Source organism: Schistocerca piceifrons, chromosome X, assembly GCF_021461385.2.
Source record: "Schistocerca piceifrons isolate TAMUIC-IGC-003096 chromosome X, iqSchPice1.1, whole genome shotgun sequence".
Classification (NCBI taxonomy): Eukaryota; Metazoa; Arthropoda; class Insecta; order Orthoptera; family Acrididae; genus Schistocerca; species Schistocerca piceifrons.
In genome coordinates this window covers 382,025,616-382,038,381 of record NC_060149.1, presented here as the reverse complement: position 1 = coordinate 382,038,381, position 12,766 = coordinate 382,025,616, and the positions used below count along the sequence as shown (strand labels likewise).

General features: G+C 46.8%; 1 protein-coding gene across 2 annotated transcripts in view; it reads right to left on the bottom strand.

Moving 5' to 3' along the window:
- LOC124723116 (set1/Ash2 histone methyltransferase complex subunit ASH2-like) overlaps positions 1 to 12,766 on the bottom strand; it is a 199,982-nt gene that overhangs the window by 168,785 nt on the left and 18,431 nt on the right. The gene's annotated exons all lie outside the window — the stretch shown is intronic.

Genomic DNA, 12,766 nt, shown 5'->3' with positions numbered 1-12,766 from the left:
AAAAAAACGTAAAAGTGCAGTCGCGTTGCCAATGGTGAAAACAAAAGGAGGGAAGTCAGCAAGTTGGCAACCCCAAGGCTATGCTAGATGCAGGAAATATCCCATCTCTGATGCAGTACAGGCAAGACCAGCTGCTATTCAAAAGCATTCAATGCCTAGAATGTAAAAGTGCATATTGTAAAAGGAGACTAACCAAATGTAAAAAGCGATAAAAACAGAGTAAAAGGGAGAGAAAAGAGGATCTTGGCCAGGGACGGGAGTCAGGAATCTCCAAACACACCTTACAGTGAGAGACACCCCAACCCTCACTGCCCTGTCCCTACTTCAGAGGGATATTAAAAACCTTAGAACTGAAAATAAAAACCACTTTGACAGAGGAAACTGAGAACCAGTTCAATCATCCGGGAATCGTCTGCCAATATCAAAGATAAAGTGTGGGGAAGTCCGTACTTAGTACGCAGAGTCAAAAGAAGGGGGTATTCCACCAAAATGTGGGCTACTGACTGGAGGCTTCACAACCACAAAGTGGGGGTGGCGCATTACGCAAAAGAAAACCATGGGTCAGCCTGGCATGGCCAATGCGGAGACGACAAAGGGTGGTCGAGTCTTTTTGAGAGAGGCGGAAGGAAGAACGCCAGGGGACAGGTGTCACCTTAAGCGCAAGAAGTTTATTAAACAGGGAGGTAGCCTCCCAAGAGTTGGCCCATGATTGTGCGAAGTGGGATTTGATATGAAGCTGTAAATCCGACGCAGGAGGGGGTTACAGAGAAGGGGGAGGTAAGTGACTGCACCCCCAGCCAAACGATCAGCAAGCTCATTACCTGGGATACCCACATGGCCAGGGACCCAAAGGAAGTCAACGGAACAAGCGGCATGGTGAAGATCAGCGAGATGGTCATGGATGGCCGAAATCAAGGGATGGCGGGAAGAACACCAATCAATAGCCTGAAGGCCACTCATTGAGTCCGTACATAACAAAATGCAGTTGAGTTGAGACTGGTTAATAAAGATAAGGGCCTGGGAAATTGCCATCAATTCCACAGTAAACACCCCATATGCAGTTGGTAAGAGATGATTTTCCATGCCAGCAGAGGACGTGAAGGCATATCCCATATGATCAGCAGATTTATAGCTATCAGTGTAAAAAACAACAGCATCCCAAAAACTCCTATAAAAGTTGGCAGAAAAGACAACGAAACACTATTTGGGGGAATGAAATCTTTCGGACCTCAGCGGAGAGTCATCCGAATCCAGGGCTGAGGAACTAACCAAGGGAGGGAACATGGGAGACAGGGCAATGAAAGAAGTCGAAAATCACGGTGAAAAGACGCAAGGCGGAGCCCAACCAGTAAACCCGCCCAAGGGCAGGAATCAGGTGGGCGACATCCTTGGTCTGGGAACAGGATAGAATAGGAAGGATGAGTGGGAGAGGTACAAACAGTGATTGCATAAAACCAGAAGCAGGAACCGCCGAACAGAAAGGGGGGAGGGGGGGGAGATCCCAGCTTCAACCAGGACACTATCAACAGGGCTAGTAGGGAAGGCACCAGTGGCTAAACGGATACCACAACAGTGGACTGGATCCAGCAGGCGCAGTGTGGAAGGAGCAGCCGAACCATAAACTTGACAACCATAGTCCAAGTGAGACAGCACTAAAGCCCAATAAAGGCGGAGAAGAGTAGAACGATCTGCATCCCAAGAGGTGTGGGCAAGGAAGCAAAGGACACGAATTTCCTGACAGATTAAAACTGTGTGCCGGACCGAGACTCGAACTCGGGACCTTTGCCTTTCACGGGAAAGTGCTTCTTTCAGGAGTGCTAGTTCTGCAGGGATCGCAGGAGAGCTTCTGTAAAGTTTGGAAGGTAGGAGACGAGATACTGGAAGAAGTAAAGCTGTGAGGATGGGGTGTGAGTCGTGCTTGGGTAGCTCAGTTGGTAGAGCACTTGCCCACGAAAGGCAAAGGTCCCTAGTTCGAGTCTCAGTCTGGCACACAGTTTTAAGCTGCCAGGAAGTTTCATATCAGCGCACACTCCGCTGCCAAGTGAAAATCTCATTCTGGAAGGACACTGAGTTTACAGAAACATCCTATCTTCAGAAATCTGATATGAGGCAGCCAAGTGAGCTGGTTGTCGAAAAGAAGACAGAGGAAATGAAATTGTGGGACCACAGGTAAACGTTGTGCATCGAGGTAGAGCTCCGGATTGGGGAGGAACATAGTATGGCGACAGAAGTGGACCACCTGCGATTTTAAAGGAGAGAACAAACCCGTGTGGGAAGGTCCATGCAGAGGCACACCATATAGCACCCTGAATTGCCGCTCTGCAGAGGCCATCGAAGAGGAACTAACCCAAATGCAGAAATCATCCACATACAGAGCAGGGGTGACCAAAGGACTGACGGAGGCCACGAGTCGACCTATAGCAATGCGGGAAAGAAGTACACTCAATACGGAATCCTGTGGGATGCCATTCTCCTGGGTCCGTGGAGAACTAAAGACAGTACCAATCGAACAGTAGCTGGTGGATAAATATCAGGAGTGGGCCCTGAAGACCCCACTCATGAAGTGTAATTAAGATATGATGGCACCAAGCCATGTCATAGGCCTTGCAAGGGTCGAAAAATACTGCAATCAAATGGCAGCGCTGGGAAAAAGCCTGCTGAAGTGCAAATTCCAAGCAAAGTAAATGATCGAAACTTCCTGGCAGATTAAAACTCAAACTCAGGACCTTTGCCTTTCGCAGGAAAGTGATCTATCATCTGAGCTACCCAAGCACGACGAGTTTGAATCTCGGTCCGGAACACAGTTTTAATCTGCCAGGAAGTTTCATATCAGCACACACTCCACTGCAGAGTGAAAATCTCATTCTGGAAACATCCCCCGGGCTGTGGCTTAGCCATGTCTCCGCAATATTCTTTCTTTCAGGAGTGATAGTTCTGCATGGCTCGCAGGACAGCTTCTGTAAAGTCTGGAAGGTAGGAGACAAGATACTGGCAGAAGTAAAGCTGTGAGGATGGAGTGCGAGTTGTGCTTGGGTAGCTCAGATGGTAGAGCACTTGCTTGCGAAGGGCAAAGGCCCCAAGTTTGAGTCTCGGTCCAGCACACAGTTTTAATCTGCCAGGAAGTTTCATATCAGCACACACTCCGCTGCAGAGTGAAAATCTGCATTCTGAAAGTTAATGATCGATCGGAGACCATCCCTCTCGGAAGCCACACTGGTAAGGGGATAATAGTTCCCGAGATTTGAGGACCCAATCGAGCCAACGGGCTACCATCCATTCAAGTAACTTGCAAAGAACGTTTGTCAGACTAATTGGCCGATAGCTTTTGACAAACAGGGGGTTCTTACCAGTCTTAATGAGAGGAACCAGGATGCTATCCCTCCATTGAGAAGGGAAGTCACCCTGGAGCCAAATACAGTTAATCACCCACAGAAGATGTTGTTGTTGTTGTGGAGCACTGAGATCTTGAAGCAATTGGTTATGAATGGAGTCTGGGCCAGAGGCCTGAGAAGAAGAAAGTGCAGAGTAAAACGAAATAAGGGATTTCAACTCCAGAAGGTGACGGTAATATCCATTACAATTCCATTGGATAACCACAGAAGGAGTCAAATGGAGGGTGAACAGACTAAAGCCAGTCATGCCACCGGGTCACTATCTGTCACCGACAAGGAGGGGCGACATCCATGAACAGCAGGTCAGAGGCAGGTTGCGAAGGTGGGGACGGCACCTCTGGCGACACCAGAGGCTCCTTGTCCCGGGACTTATGTTTCTTCTTCTTTTCTATTTGAGACAGAGGAGGTCTGTGCCGCAAAAGGGAGCCAGCTGCAGCAAGATCTGGAATAGAAAGAGAGCGGGCGACCTTGGGGCCCACAAACCGCGGTTCTCGTGGTCGTTTTGTGGCAGCAGACCTTTGGCCTGGAAGGTGCCGGGAAAATGGGGACCCAGGAGGGGCGCCCTTGACCGGCAGATGCCGAAGAAATGGGACACTTCTCCGGCTGGGGAGGGGGGGCCGCCCCCAAAGGGAAGGGTGTGGGGACCGCAGGGGAGAGGTGGAGGACAGGGGTTCGGGACTGGGGCAAGGAAGGGGGAGGAAAGGGTTAAGATGTAACTAAAGCACAGCTAGATGTCATTGACACAGGACAAGCCTCAGTTAGGCTAGACGATCAAGGGACTTATACTCCTGTATTTTCTTTTCCTGCTTATAAGCCGGGGAATCCTGTGAATGTGGAGAATGATTGCCATGACAATTAACACAGAAGGGGGAACACAAGAACTCCCCTCATGGAGTGGATGTCCGCAATCACCACAGAGAGGGGTCTGCGAACAGTGGGAAGATGTGTCCAAAATGCAAACACTTAAAACATCTCATAGGTGGTGGGATGTACGGCTTCACATCATATCGATACACCATAATCCTGGCCTCAGGGAGGGTACCCCTACGAAGGCCAGGATAAAGGCACCAGTATGAATGTGATTGTCCTTCGGGCCCTTCTGAACATGCCGAACAATGTGCACACCCTGCCTTCCCAGATTGTCAATAAGATCCTCATCAGTTAGAAGGATGAGGTCCCTGTGAAAAATTACACCTTGAACCATATTCAAAGACTGTTGCAGGAGGGGGGGGGGGGGGGAGGGGGGGCGGCAATGGACACAGGAATTGTGCCAAGATGGTCACAGGCACGAAGGGCTGCAGACTCGGCAGCTGGAGCAGTTTTGATCAACAACGAACCCAATCGCATCTTGCTCAGATAGTCCACTTTGCCAAACTTGTCTTCAATGTGTTCTACAAAAAATAAAGGTTTGGTATTGGTGAAAGTATCCCCATCAATCCTGGTGCAAACCAGACAGCAGGGAAAAGGTTTCGCCCCTGGCTGACGAGCCCGACACTCTTCACAGGGGGGTAGTCATGGAAGGGAAAGCCAAAGGGGCAGAAGAAGCAACCCTAAAAGAATCAGGTCCATTCAAAGAGACAGCCATAGAAGAACGGCCAGAGTTCTGGAGTCGTATGCATTTCATTTGCATAGCGTCCGCCCTTATACCACCCACTCCGATCAGGGGCTCTCCCTCCAGGCGCCACCCAGTCACATCAAGGGCCATCTGGCACAGCGGCCATTGTCGGGAGTTCCAATGCTCCAGGATGACAACCAACCACTATTAGGTTTACATGAGGTGGTCACAGCTCAGGTATCAAAAGTGTGATCCCTGTGTTTTCACAGGGGCTCAACCAAAAGGGTACATAGCCACCCCACCACACGGGCTGCCTACCGTGCTGGCTACGTACCCTAGCATCGGACAATGACGTGAAGGAAAAGATGGAAGGAACTAGGAGGGTACACACTGGAGACGCTAGGTAATGTGCTCTTCCCCAAATGGCTCACACTATGGAATAGAAATTTAGTAATGGAGATCAAACTCCAGAAGGGGACCAGAGGATGCCAAAAGGATGAGGTAATTACTCAACAAAACCAAATCACAAAGCCAACATAACTAGGAGGATAGCAGGGCCAACATAAACAAGGACACCAAGAGGGGGAGAGGAGAGGGGGAGAGGAGAGGGCAGAGGGGAAGGAGCAAGAACAGGAATGGAGGGGAAGGGAAAGGGAAAGGAACTGCAGCCCGGGAAAGAAGGAAAAGAAGGAAGGCTGCAATAGCTCAGGGCCCCGTGCTCGCCACGCATGTACTCACAAAAGGACTGTGAACCCCCTGGGGGGAGATGGTGTTAGTGATGCAGCAGAGAGTAGTAATGTGTCGTCAGCATGTTCACTTACATTGGCGAAGATGGGGAAGCCACATCAACCAAGCATGGAAGACCAGTGCCAAAAAGCAGTAAGACTCCTCAAGATTGAGCAGCTGGTTGTCGTGGTAGAGTTCTGGGTGTGGATGGACAACATGATGGCAACAGAAGTGCATGACACACAGCTTAGTGGTTGAAATCTGAAAGCCATAGCTGAGAGCCAAGGACTGAACCTTTCATATTACACCCTGCAGTCAGCATTCAGCAACACACACAGTAAATGCAAAAATCATCAGCATACACGAAGGGTAATGAGCCATTCTCTTGAATATGTGGGGTGCTGTGGGAAGCATCAACTTGAGCCCGGAATGTAGGGCGCGACAAGAGGTTACGGACAAAAATCTGGAGCAGGCCACAGAGACCCCATTCGTGTGGGGTGAGGAGGATGTGAAGGCACCATGTGATGTCATAAGCCTTTTGCAAGTCGATGAAGACAGTAATAATGTGTTGACACTGGGCAAAAGCTGACAAGAGAGCACACTCCAGGCAGACCAAATAGTCAAGCAGTAGAATGGCCTTAATGACAAAGCCTTGAGATTGAGTCAAAGGACTGAGACCCAAGGTACCAACACACTCATTGGCTCACCATACGTTCAAGCAACTTGCACGGAACACTGGTGAGACTAAATGAGGGATATCTGTCCATCTCAAGGGGGTGTTTATCCAGTTTCAGCACGGGGGTGATCACACATACTCACCAATGAGATGGGAATTTATCTTCACTCCAGATACGGTTGAAAATGGAAAAGATGTGATGCTGGCAGTCCACTGATAAGTGTTTGACCATTTGGCTGTGGATGTGGTCTGGCCCTGGAGCTATGTCAGGGCAAACTGCTAGGGCACTGAGGATTCCCACTCAGTGAATGGAGCATTATATGCCTCCAGGTGATGTGTGATGGAAGGTAAGTGAACTGCTCCACCTGCTGTTTGAGGGCATGAAATGCAGGCTGATGATTCTCAGACACAGAGGTTCAAGCATAATGCAGATCAAAACGTTCGGCAGCAATATCCACGTCAGTGGCGACAACACCATTTAGGGAGACACTTGTGGAGGATTGATGTCCATACAGGTTTCATATCTTTGCCCAAATCTACAAAGGAGTAGTACGTGGTCCAATGGTAGTAACCTACCATTCCCAGCATTCTCACTTCTATCATTTTAGTAGATGGTGGACCCAGACATGGAGCCATTTAAAGGCAATCAGTGCTCCATCAATAGATGTTGCTTACGGCATTGGAGAGCCCATCTGCAATCTCTAATGGCCACAGCTATTTCTTAAGTCCACCAAGGTACCCCAGTAAGTGTTGTTGAGTAGTGGCCGTCTGGTTGAATGTCCAGAGAAGTGATGGGGGGAGAGAGAGAGAGAGAGAGAGAGAGAGAGAGAGAGAGAGAGAGAGAGAGAGGACGATCAGAAAATGATCGGTCACACAGGTCATCATGGTCTCTCCAATGCATGGAGGGAAGACCAGAGCTGTAAACGGAAAGATCAATCATCTACATCGATACTCTGCAAATCACATTTAAGTGCCTGGCAGAGGGATCATCGAACCAACTTCACAAAGAAAAGAACAAACATCTGTATCTTTCCAGACGAACTCTGATTTCCCTTATTTTATCATGGTAATCATTTCTTCCTATTTAGGTCGGTGTCAATAAAATATTTTCACATTTGGAGGAGAAAGTTGGTGACTCAAATTTTGTCAGAAGATTCATCTGCAACAAAAATCGTCTGTTTTAATAATGTCCATCCAAAATCCTGTATCATTTCAGTGACACTCTCTCCCCTATTTCACAATAATACAAAACATGCTGCCCTTCTTTGAACTATTTCAATGTACACTGTCAACCCTATCAGATGAGGATCCCACACCGCACAGCAGTATTCTAAAAGAGGACAAACAAGCATAGTGTAAGCAGTCTTCTTAGTAGATCTGTTACATTTTCTACATGTCCTACCATTAAAACGCAGTCTCTGGTTGCCATCCCCACAACATTTCCTGTGTGTTCCTTCCAATTTAAGTTGATCATAGTTGTAATTCCAAGGTATTTATTGGAATTTACGGCCTTTAGATGTGACTGAGGTTCAGCAGATCCCTTTTAGCACTCTTGTTGATGACCTCACACTTTTCGTTATTTTGGGTCAATTGCCAATTTTTGCACCATTTAGATATCTTTTCTAAATTGTTTTGCAATTTGTTTTGATTTTCTGAAGAGTTTGCTAGACAATAAACAACAGCATAATCAGCAAACCACCTAAGATGGCTTCACAGATTGTCTCCTAAATCATTTATATAGATAAGGAACAGCAAAGGGCCTATAACACTACCTTGGGGAATGCCAGAAATAACTTCAGTTTTACTCAATGACTTTCCGTCAATTACTACAAACTGTGACACCTCTGACAGGAAATCACAAATCCGGTCACATAACTGAGATGTATTCCACAAGCACACAATTTCACTACAAACTGCTTGTGTGGTACAGTGTCAAAAGCCTTCCGGTAATCCAAGAATACAGAATCAATTTGAAATCCCATGTCAATAGCACTGAACACTTCATGCGAGTAAAGAGCCAGTTGCGTTTTGCAAGAACGATGTTGACTTTGTATGAATAGACCATTTTCTTCGAGGCAATTCATAATGTTCAAAGACAATACATATTCCAAAATTCAGTGCATATCAACATTAATGTTATGGGTCTGTAATTTAGTGGATTACTCCTACTACCTTTCCTGAATATTGATATGACCTCTGCAACTTTCCAGTCTTTGGGTATGGATCTTTCGTCGAACGAACGGTTGTGCATGATTGTTAAGTACAGAACTAATGCATCAGTGTACTCTGAAAGGAATCTAATAGGTATACAGTCTGGACCAGAAGACTTGCTTTTATTAAGTGATTTAAGTTCCTTCACTACTCTGAGGATATCTACTTCTACGTTACTCATGTTGGCAGCTGTTCTTGATTCAAATTCTGGAATATTTACTTCATCTTCTTTTGTGAAGGCATTTCGGAAGGCTGTGTTAAGTAACTCTGCTTTGGCTGAAGCCATACTGAAGTGTAGACTTTCTTTGAATAACCCTAAAACTGCCATAGCAGGACTGGATGGCCTGTAAAAACATCCAACAATTAACTTGATTTCACCTAGACACACATCCAGACAACTTCATTATCGCACTCAACTTTGACCCAAACAGGGAAAATACAGTGACGGGAAAAAAAAAAATCACATAAAAATAATTAGTGTAGAGTAATGAAATTTCAAGAATACATTCATCTAGGTAACATATTTAAGTGATTAACACTGCAAGATCACAGGTTAATGTAAGTGCAAGATAAGCTAATGCAAATGTGAAATGCCAGTACATTGACAACCAGTGTAACTGACAGAATGCTGAATGCAAGCATACAACCGTGCATGCATTGTGCTGTACAGGTGCAAGATGTCAGTTTGTGGGATGGAGCTCCCTGCTTGTTGCACTTGATCAGTCACTATATGGATGGTTAATTCTGTTTGTGGATGACACTGAAGTTGTTGTCCAATGATGTCCCAAATGGGCTCAAATGGGGACAGATGTAGTAATCGACCAGGCCAGGGTAACATGTCGACACCATGTAGAGCATGTTGGGTTACAATAGCAGTATGTCAGTGGGTGTTATATCCTGCTGGAAAACACCCCCTGCAATGCTGTTCATGAATGGCAGCACAACAGGCCGAATCACCAGACTGACATACAAATTTGCACTTAAGTAGTTTGGGATACCGCAAGAGTGCTCCTGCTGTCATATGAAATTGCACTCGAGACTATATAACTTCAGGTGTCTAGCACACATACGAGTTAACTGCCAGCACTCAACTGGCTACCTCCTAACCAACACATGCCCTCATTGGCACTGAGGCAGAACCAGCTTTCATCAGAAAAAACAACAGACCTCCACACTTCTCTCCAATGAACTCTCACTTGACACCACTGAATCAAACACAGTGAGGTGTTAATAATGGCATCTTGGTCACCTTAAACATGTCCAGTCTCAAAAGATAAATAACGCTCACAACCATTTCAGTGTGTATGTAAAGTAAACCTGATTTGCTTCCTCATATTGATGGCACTAGTGCCACTCTTATGCAGGTGGTGAGAAATTCTAATAGACATTATTTTTCAAATGTAAAAACACCCCCGGCAACTACCATTTATGTCGTGCAACTCTTTCCTGGTGCTGCGATTTTTTTCCATCAGTGTATTTTCGTCTAGTGCAATGAACATGATCCCCTCCTATGACGTCTAATCTGTCTTTCCAATATTTATTCCATAACCCACTAAATATTTCACAACTTTCTACTTCAGGTTTCAACCAGCTCTCAGTTTCAAGAATAATTTGTATGTGACAAAATTCCTGGGGAGCAGTAAATTCGGAAATTTGTTATTAATACTTTGACAATTTACTGATACAATTTTACCAGCCGATGCATCTACTCTGAATGTGGACTGATTTTGTGTGTGTGTGTGTGTGTGTGTGTGTGTGTGTGTGTGTGTGTGTGTGTGTGTCTCAACTGGCATATGTTCCTATGCATACCCCAAACTACCACCTAGCCTAGAAAACCACCATGTGCCCTCTGCAAGTACTCTGCTACCCAATCTGCTGCTTCCTTTGTATGGAGCGTCCCTGACCTATGAAGATAAGACCTTCAATTTTCCACTTGATAATGTAGGTCAAGGAATCTGCAGCCAATACAGACAACATGGTCTTTTTTTGTATGACCATCCTTTTGACTGGCGGTTTCGGGGACCACGGACATTCACTATTGTGTGAAAATTAAACGCCTACAGCTGTCCTTATGATTGGTTGGTTGGATAGTTGGTTGGACTGTAGAAGGGACCAAACTATGCGGCCATCAGCCCTCCGACTTGGGAATAGCTAAAACCGATAAAACCTCACACTATAAGAGTGATCTACAATGGCCATAAAATTACAAATTATTGACAGAGAAGCGGGGAAGGAGAGAGGGAAAGAAAGTGACTAATGACAGGGGTATGAAGGATGAAGCACAGGTAGACAAGATAGACATTCAAAATAAAACTGACCCCATAAAGAAAGGAGGGGGAAGGCAGAGGGCGGGGGTGAACCAACAAGCCCAGTCAAAACCAGTCCAATTGGGGCAAAGGGAGGAGCAAGAGTGTCTGCCATCCCCTTCACCCACCGATAAGGTTGAAGGTCCCACCCTTAAATGAAGTGATAAAAACCACCATCATGAAGAAATCTTAGAACCAGATCAGCCGCTGAGGCACTGTCGGCTAACGCCAGGATTAGCAAGTCAGGAAAGCTGAAAGTCTGTCGCAGGGCGGCAAAGTCAGGACAGTCCAGTAAGAGGTGAACCACAATCAACATTGATCCACAATGACAAAGGGGGGTCCTCACAATGGAGGAGATAACTGTGAGTCAGCCAACTATGGCCCACGCAGAGCCGGTAAAGGATGACAGAGGCTTTACGAGAGGCCCATAAGGAGCACTGCCACATAGTTGTAGAATCCTTTATTGTCCTGAGCTTGTATGGCAAAGAAAGAGTGTGCCATTCTGGATACCAAAGTACCAAAATGTGACAACGTAATGCCACGCAAAGGTCTATTTCCGGAATGCCTGTTAGTAGCCAATTTAGTCAGTCGATCACCAAGTTCATTGCCGAGGATCCCAACATGGCCTGGGGTCCAAATGAAAACAACAGAGCATCCACATTGATCAAGGAGAGAAAGTGAGTCCTGGACAGCTATGGCCAATGGGGTGGCGAGGGAAGCACTGGCAGACAGCTTGGAAATTGCTCAAGGAGTCACTACAGATAGTGAAGGACAGTCCTGAGCAGAAGCGGACATGGTCCAGTGCATGCAAGATGGCTACCAATTCTGCAGTAAAAACACTACAGCAATCTGGCAAGAAACGAGGTTCAGTGTGTCTCACATATGTGTTAGCATAACCAGTGTGACAAGCAGCCATGGAACCCTCAGTATAAATCACTTCGGGACCCTGAAATGAACTGAGGAGACGGTAGAATTGGTGGCAAAGTAGAATTCGTAGCGAATGGCCTCCGGAGGGACGGAGTCTTTTGAATTGATAGAGAGATCAAGACATAGCTGTGGCCGAGAGACGCACCACGGAGGGGTATGTGCATGAGCGGAGAAAAGAGGCAGTAAAGGGAAGTGCTGGAGCTCAGGAAAGAGTGACTGAATGCAGGCAGCCATGGTAAGCCCACATTGTGGCCGCCTTCGAGGGAAGTTGATCTCCATGTCTGGATAAAGGAGATCATAATTAGGGTGCTTTGGGGTGCAGCGAATGCAGAGCGCGTAAGATATCAGCTGTTGTTGGCTCAAAACTTGCAGCGGTGGAATCCCCACCTCTGCGAGAAGGTAAATCATGGGGATAGTCTGGAAGGCACCAGTCGCAAGTCGTACCCCACGATGGTGGATGGGGTCTAGTATCTGCAATGTCGAAGGTGACACAGAACCATAGACAGGAAACCTGTAGTCTGAACGAGACTGGGCCAGCGCTTTGTGCAATCGCAGGATAATAGAACGGTCTGCACCACAGGTGGTATTGCACAGACATCTAAGAACATTGATATGCGACCAGCACGTCCTCTTCAGCTGGCGAAGATGTGGGAGCCATGTCAACCGGGCATCGAAGAACAGACCCAAGAAGCGATGGATGTCCACCACCTCAAGGGATTGGCCATTGAGGAACAGGTCCGGATGGGAATGGACTGTACGGCCATGGCAGAAATGCATGACACACAACTTGGCCACCGATAACAGAAAGCCATGGGAGAGAGTCCAACATTGTGCCAAGTAGATTGCCCCCTATAGACAGCATTCTGCAGCACCCATGATGGAGGAAGCAATGTAGATACAAAAATCATCAGCAATCAAAGAGGGGAACACTGTCGGAGCAGCATCTGCCACCAGTCCATTAATGGCGACGAGA